The sequence below is a fragment of the Aquila chrysaetos genome, assembly GCF_900496995.4.
Source record: "Aquila chrysaetos chrysaetos chromosome W unlocalized genomic scaffold, bAquChr1.4 W_unloc_3, whole genome shotgun sequence".
In the NCBI taxonomy this organism is placed as follows: Eukaryota; Metazoa; Chordata; class Aves; order Accipitriformes; family Accipitridae; genus Aquila; species Aquila chrysaetos.
The window spans coordinates 1,454,536-1,463,002 of record NW_024470323.1 but is presented as its reverse complement, the minus strand read 5'-3'; the positions used below and the strand labels follow the sequence as shown (position 1 = coordinate 1,463,002).

At 37.7% G+C, this 8,467-nt stretch overlaps 1 pseudogene; it reads left to right on the top strand.

Annotated features, from left to right (window-relative positions):
* The first annotated feature begins 1,274 nt into the window (after positions 1–1,274).
* LOC121233028 overlaps positions 1,275–8,467 on the top strand; it is a 54,880-nt pseudogene continuing 47,687 nt past the window's right edge.

The window sequence follows — 8,467 nt, the reverse complement described above, 5'->3', positions numbered from 1 at the left end:
GCAATTAAGAAAGCTGTCATTTCGGCTTAGAGCATTTAGCTGCGGGATGGGGACTTAGGAGTTGGTTTGTATCTTCGTTAAAAATCGGGGTTTCTTTTATTCTTGTGTATTTTATTAGGTATAATGTTGCTTTTACTGTGTTTAATTAATTGTGTTCATAGATCTTGTAGGTCACCTTGGGCAACATAACAGGTCAAGATTGTCTGTGCATTGCAACCGCATCGCAAAGCCCATGAACCAATAGACAAGATGGCTATGACTCGTGCAGCGCGCCTGGCCAGCGAGCGCATGCATCATAGACTCCCCATGTTGCAACCGAGACGAATTTTGGCATCCGCTGGCCACGTGTGCTGAAATCCGTTCCTCTGCAAATGTATAAATACCGGGATTTTCCGAAGAGCATCGGGCTGGTGTATGGCAAGGCCATCGTTGCCTCTGTGGGGACGCCCACGTAAAGCTGACACCTACCGATTGCTGGGCTGAGTTTGCGGAGCAAGACGGCACAAGAATGTACGGATGGTCCACCTTCCTCACAGTCCTCATGGTTTGGGTCATTAGGGATAACGGGTTGGCTTAAAGGGTTATGTCGCATGGGTATTGTGGTAGTTATTGTGATCCTAGATATTGTAGTAATTTCACCTTACTTAGCTTGTTGAGAAAAATAGCATTCCAAGTTATTGATCAAGCCTGGATTGCTTAAAACAAAAAGGGGGAATTGTTGGGGATTTCTTGGCTGAGCAAGGACGTGTGAGAAATCCAGCCTTTAGCTGGAACGAAGCATAAACATACAAAGTGCTGAAACGGACAAGGACGCTGTGTGCTTGTACGCTGGGAAAAGGAAGATAAGAAGGGCCTGACCAACAACTCCTGGATGCTGAAGAATGAGATAAGCAACCGCGGGATGCCTCGTGAAGAGGCTTGAGCAGCCAACAGAAGGATGAGCCGGGAGCATGATAGAAAGACATTAACCAGTGGTGTTTTAGCTTATGGCGCGTGGACAGCTGATGCTTAGCTTAATAAAGTATATAAGCACGCTATTTGGGCAATAAAGGGAGAACAACCTTAACCGTATCGGTGTCCAGTTGTTACTCGGCTCACGTCTCCGGGTGGCTCCTTGCAACACAATAGAAATTTGCTGGAGACTCGCATGTTTTACTCTGCTTTTCATAAATCTGTAATACTGAAGTAAGTGCATGTGTGTTTGCACATGTAAAACTGTAACTATGTAGAGCTTTTAATTTGTTGTGTATTTGGTTTTTAAAGGTGAGGAGAAGTTCCTTTTAGGCTCATACAGAGAATCTGTGAACATTTGGAAAAGATCTCTTTGTGAAATTGAGGCAAAAGATAAGGGATAAAATCTTTTCCCTGAGAAAATTCCATGCATGTCTATGTTGATATCAGAGTTTTCTTGTGAAGTACTTGGTACAGAAAGGTTCTAAGTATATTTCTGAGAAAGAAAGAGACAATGAAAAACAGATGAACAAAAATCAATTCTTTTAGTAGCTGTAAAATCAAAAGTCTTAGTGTTTGGGGAGTAACAAAACAAAATAATTTGTGACAGGAGTTTATTTAGGCGTTGATTTGAAACAAATATTCCAGAGACTCTTCCCAGGCATCATGAGAAAAAAAACATTCTAGTTATTGTGATGAGGAATACCTCATGCAGAAAGAATTCAGGATATTGGAAGTTTGGTGGATGTCTAAGCAATTTCATTGTCTTTTAGGCATCCCTTTACTTAACTAGGTGAAAGTTCACAGCTTATGCCCTAAGGCTTCAGCAAATTTAGCTACTAATGCTAAGCAAGCTATGCTAAACAAGTTCTATATAAGTAGTATACCAAATCACACAACACAACTGGACTTCTGCCCTTCTTTTCTCTTTTAATGCAGGAGGAAAAAGAACATGTTTTCTTCAGAGTAGATATTATCTTGCAATATTATTTTGCCACCTGTACAATATAACTTGTGTGAGGCTCAGGGACTCTGTGATCATCTGGTAGGAGAGATTCTAAGGTGATCGCAGATCTTAATGAGGCAGATGGAAAATATTTCTGGTATGTTTATATTGCATAAAAGCGTGATAACGTATGTTGATATTGCTTAAATAACCTAGTATCTAATTTCTGTGCCATCACACACGCACTTGACACCATGCTTTTCTCTTTACATTGGACTGAAGTCTGTTTTCAGTGGTTTTTAAAGATCTTTTTCTGATCCTCGGATGTTCTTTCAGCTGCACTTGGAGTGTTTAGATAATTTTCATTGTATAATTAATAGTGAAAGCATGGCCTGTTAAACATTCTTAAATTCAAATCTGCTCAAGGAAAGACTTTGGATAAGAAAAATAAGGGAGAAATGATGTGATTTCTTTTTGTATTCATCTAACTTTTTTTTAAATGATACAATATGATGAAATCATTGATTTTTAGATTGGTCATCAATCCTAAATTGACAGTAGGGTTTTTTTTGCAGATGCTTGTAACTTTTTCTATTAAGTCAGAGTATGAAATCTAAATTTCCAAATTGAAACATTTTTTTTTGACTCAGCACTGATCTAAACTGAGATACTAGAGGTCCATCTCCAGTCATTTAAAACCTAATATAAAAGTCTTTTAATATTAATATAATGTGTAATTAGTGTAAAAGATTAAGCTCTGTAGGTCCTGAATGCTTGTCAAGAAATTAAGTAAAACCATAGTTTACTTGTTTAAAAAAAAAAGTTTTATAAGCTGTGATTAAACAATTTTAGCATTCAAATTTAAAATAATTTTCCTCATAATGTTTCAATTTCACATCTGGTTTTGTTTTTATTTTTTTAGATACCAAGTATTCTCAGCATGAACTATGGATGGTAACAGATATTCATACTGAAACTGCCATGGCTGTGATTCGATCCATGGCACAATTCATGGCTGCTTATTTCACAAATCAGCTGCTCTATATCTTTCCCCCCAACAATGTTGACATCCTGCATCCACTTTGCATCAAATGAGGTATTTTCTTTAAAAGCAGTTTAATTTCTTGTGCTTAACCCATCTTTTTTTTTTTTTACATGTATATTAATGCTGTCTATTGTGCTTGAACTTGGTGATTTATTGTTTCAGCATCATTAATTGTAAAGATAAAATAACCTAGTTTTTCCAGATATTTTTGTTGAGAAGTGTGTGTCTGTGTGTGAGATTTAATTTTTTGTATCTCTTGATTATGGAAAATATTTTGGGTATTTAAAGTTAGTAGTTTGATGTGCGCAATTGAATTATGTCATTGTCCTGGTTTTGGCCGGGATAGAGTTAATTTTCTTTCTAGTAGCTGGTATAGTGTTATGTCTTGGATTCAGTATGTGAAGAATGTTGATAACACACTGATGTTTTCAGTTGTTGCTAAGTAGTGTTTAGACTAAGTCAAGGATTTTTCAGCTTCTGATGCCCAGCCAGCAAGAAGGCTGGAGGGGCACAAGAAGTTGGGAGGGGACACAGCCAGGGCAGCTGACCCAAAGTGGCCAAAGGGGTATTCCATACCATGTGCCATCATGCCTAGTATATAAACTGGGGGGAGTTGGCCTGGGGGGGGATCGCTGCTCGGGAACTAACTGGGCATCAGTCGGCGAGTGGTGAGCAATTGCATTGTGCATCGCTTGTTTTGTATATTCCAATTCTGTTATTATTATTGTCATTTTATTATTGCTATTATTATCATTATTAGTTTCTTTCTTTCTGTTCTATTAAACTGTTCTTATCTCAACCCATGAGTTTTACTTCCCCCCCCCCCCCCCGATTTTCTCCCCCATCCCACTGGGTGGGGGGGTAAGTGAGTGAGCAGCGAGTGAGCAGCTGCATAGTACTTAGTTGCTGGCTGGGGTTAAACCACAACAGTCATGCATATATTGATTTTTTTTTTTTTTCTCTCCTCTACTTCCCCACCCCCCACCCCATGCTTTGAGTTTAGCCATTTAAATTTGATATTCAGGTAAAAGGATGCTGTATTTTTTCACCCAAATTAAGCAACATTAGAATTTCATGGTTCTTGCACTACTTTTGCCTAGACATGTGGCTCTGACTTTGATCCTTCCAAAAGTGGGAGAAAAGCAGTGCTTAAAAAAATATTCGAATTGGATCTGTGATATGGTGTGACGCAAACTGAAAAGCCAGAGGAAAGCATTTTTTTCTTATTCAACAACTGGACTCTTGGAAGCCAAAATGCTTCAGACACCATGTAATCGCAACAAGTGGGAATGTCAAGCTGGTTTGTTATTGAACCCAAATAGTACTTGTTAGTTTAAGTCCTGCTTTCAACATTTTTCTAAGAATGAGTATTTATCACAGTGGGTGGTTTATCTATTTTCTGTAAGAGATTCTGTTTAAAGATTTCCCTTGTTAGGGAATTTTTTATTTCCAAGTTAATTTTTTGAAGTTATTAAATATCCACAGGAATAAAGAGTTATTTTGGAAGTATTTTAAATACTCTACTAATAAATTGATATTATAATGCCAGATATGTCTCTACAATATCAACTTATTTTGATTGCTTAGATTTTCTGGAAGTATCTGAGCGCATTGATTGTTTTTAATGTTTCTGTACTGCAACATGCACTGGTATATATTTGTTCATAGTCTTTTTGGATATTTTAATCAGACTTTTTTTTTATATAAAGCCTACAAAATAAGACCTTGATTTCAATATTTGCATTAGTCAAAGATCCATGTACCTGGTGAGAAAGTCTTGGAAAAATTGTGTTGCACAAGCTGGATTAGTATGAATATTTCCCTAAATAATATCATTGACTCAACAGTAAACAGAAATGGCGGGAGAAGCAAAGAACTCCGTAGAGTTAATGTTGATCAGCACCTCTCCAGGAAAACCAAGAAATAAAAACTTGGAAAACAAATTTGAACCTCAAGAAACAAGATGATACTAAATTTGTCTTAGTTTGTCTCCATATGCTATCTTAAAATAGAATAGAATATTTCAGTTGGAAGGGACCTATAACAATCATCTAGTCCAACTGCCTGACCACTTCAGGGCTGACCAAAAGTTAAAGCATGTTATTAAGGGCATTGTCCAAATGCCTCTTAAGCACTGACAGGCTTGGGGCATCGACCACTTCTCTAGAAAGCCTGTTCCAGTGTCCAACCACCCTCTCTGTAAAGAAATGCTTCCTAATATCTAGTCTGAACCTCCCCGATGCAGCTTTGAACCATTCCCATGTGTCCTGTCAGTGGAAACCAGGGAGGAGAGCTCAGCACCTCCCTCTCCCCTTCCCCTCCTCAGGAAGCTGTAGAGAGCAATGAGGTCACCCCTCAGTCTCCTTTTCTCCAAACTAGACAAACCCTGAGTCTTCAGCTGCTCCTCATAGGACATGCCTTCCAGCCCTTTCACCAGCTTTGTTGCCCTCCTCTGGTCACATTCAAGGACCTGAACATCCTTCTTAAGTTGCACGGCCCAGAACTGCACACAATACTCAAGGTGAGGCTGCGCCAATGCTAAATATAGCAGGATAATCACCTCTTTTGTCCAGCTGGTTATGCTGTGTTTGATGCACCCCAGAATGCGGTTTGCCCTCTTGGCTGCCAGGGCACACTGCTGACTCATATTGAGCCTGCTGTCAACCAGCACCCCCAGATCCCTTTCTGCAGGGCTGCTCTCCAGCCACTCCTCTCCCAATCTATACTTGTGCCTGGCATTACTCCATCCCAGGTGCAGAATCTGGCATTTGGACTTATTAAATTTCATCCCATTAATCATTGCCCAATAATGTACTATTATTTCCCAAAAATGCATTGTAGCTTTCTGTCTTCTGCAATAAGCAGCGTAGTGCGTACACACAACATGGGTACACTAGGAAAACTCTCAGAACTTCTATTTATCTCAGGTGTACCCTCTGCAATATCATAAGCATATGTAGCATACTTATAAGTGTTCCATCAGTGTGAATTAAATCTTTAAAGTAAGAATAACCAACAAATTTTGCATATGCTTGCATACTCCACATTCTTAAGCAGAAAAATAGCCTACTCTGACCTCAGTATTATATCATAGCATGAGCTGTATAGATGTTGATAGAAGTTTCTTGGGTCTTTGAATGTATTTATGAAATAATCATGATCTGTGTTCTGGTTCCTTTCAGCTCATTTTTCTGTCTATTTTTTCCATGTCCATTCATTTACTTAAGTAGCACCATAGTGATAAGAAAGTATGCGTGCCTCTGCTTTTTCCATATAGGATCTGTGCTCTAAGGAAGAAGGGAAGTATTCTTAGGAGCAGAAACAACATTTAAGTCAGATTCCTTATTGTATATGTTCTTTCTAATTTGGGGGCTTGTTTTTGTCTTGGAATTTGCATTTTTCAGGAAGACTGCAATGACGTTCTTTTAAAAATTGAGCAAGAAACTCGTCAGAAAGTGTCAGGAGTTCTTCAGTGAATTATCTTGCTCTTCTGGGCTGCTTGTTGTTCCTGCCCTGCAGCGCAGTGGTATATTGCACAACTGAAGTGGGCAAGAAAAGTTATGCAAAAAGTAAGCATTTAACTTGGTTTTTTGTAACTTGATTGTCAGTAGTAAATATTACTGACAAGCTTGCAATTGCATTGCCTGAGTATTCAGTCTCATCTGGACTTTGCTGATGTAATGTTTTTTACATGTTGTCTTCTCATAGTTTTACACTCCATGTTCACTCCTTTTAGGAAACCAGAACTTAAAGATATAAGGTATCAACTTCATAAAAGTGTCTCCTTTTACCTGTCTTTCTGTACCTACTTGGTAAAATATGTACTCATTTCTTTCTCCACATGAAAGAAACAAGCTAATTTTAGTTGTGAGTTATAGCTGCTAACTGGAAGTGTGTTCCAGATCACTTGGGGCTGAATATGTAACAGAGAACGTGATGCTCCCTTCAGGTAAAGCGGTCATCTTAGTGCACAAAGCACAGGGCTTATAAGATCTCGTTCTACTCGTGCATTTTGTTTGCACAGAACCAAGCTCGGAATATACCGATAAAAATTTTTTGTGTAAACTCAGGCTTTTCTTAGGTCATTGTTACACAGCCACTTAAAGAAGGGTGACTTGCTACAGAAGGGGGTGTGTGTGACTATCTGCCTTCCCTCAACCCCCTTGCACCAGCATTCATGTAGAGATTCAGATAAGGAACTGGTCTGACTGACAAATAAATATTTCCTTCTTTTTGCTCATTGCATGGTCACACAAACGCTTAATGCTGGCACATGGAGGTGATCAGAAGTAGCAGCTGAAACAGGAAGAAAAAATAGTCTGCCTTGGTTGACAGCAGCCTGGACTGTGCTGGATTAAACTGGTTTCGTAATTGTGGTCTTAGTTCTTCTTATACTTTGTTGCTCTTGTATTTCATGGTACGCATGATTATCATGCAAGCAAAAGCATTCTATGTGCCATAGCTCATACTAAAGTTATTCCTTTAAATGAATTTTCAGAATACTGATTTGAAGAAAATGGAAAGCAAGCTTAAGGGAATTTTACTGATCTTGGTAGTATTCTGCTAATAACTGAGAAGCTGTACATTTCATAGTGATAAATACAAAACTTTAACTGATTTTTATTTCCATTTTGACATGCAAACAAAATTAGTTGATACATGTATAAAATGGCAAATTATATTTAAATAAATGATTGTAGATTTGAATGAAAGGATCTTTTCCTTCACTGAGTCCATTCCCAGAGACTTTGCTTTGTTACTCCAATTTCCACACTGTTTTCTATAGATCTACATCTTCTGGAGACCATCAGTTTGATGATATTTCCTGTAAAATTTTAGGTCTGTATGCAATAAAATAGAATAATTTAGAGCTGAAAAAAGAACACAAGAGAGAATCCACAGGTGCAAAGAAATTCTAATCAGCTTGAAATATTATACTGTAATGTATGCAGAAACACATTCCCTTTCCAGCTTTTAATTATGTTCATTATCAAAACTCTTAATCCAGAAGTTCCTGTTCTAGATTTTTGTTATAGATCTGAAAGATGTGAAAGAACATGAACACTAAGTGAGACTAAAGAGCTCTAGCTGTAGAGCACTATTGAAAACTCAAGAATGCACAATTCTTTTTTTTAATTACTGTTAATATAAATAATGTTAATTTCTTTCTTCTAGCTAAATATCTCCAGTTGTTTTATTTCATTTATTTTAACAGAATCTCATGATATTGCATGTTTCTGTTGTAGGTTGGTTCAGAGAGATGTGTGCATTGTGTTGGATGTTTCACGCTTGTGAAATATTATCTCACAATTGTAGGCGGTACCAAACTGCAAGGGAAAATATGAACAACCATAAGGTAATTATATTACTAATATAGTAAAGATACATTTTAATCACATAGAACTGTAAGAAGAATTCTAAGGATGTGCTATACATTTCTGTGAGGACTCTTAATTGCTTAGTAGGACAAAATTAGCATAGTGATATAATGTGCAGTAAGTATTTGATGATACAGAATAGTGCTG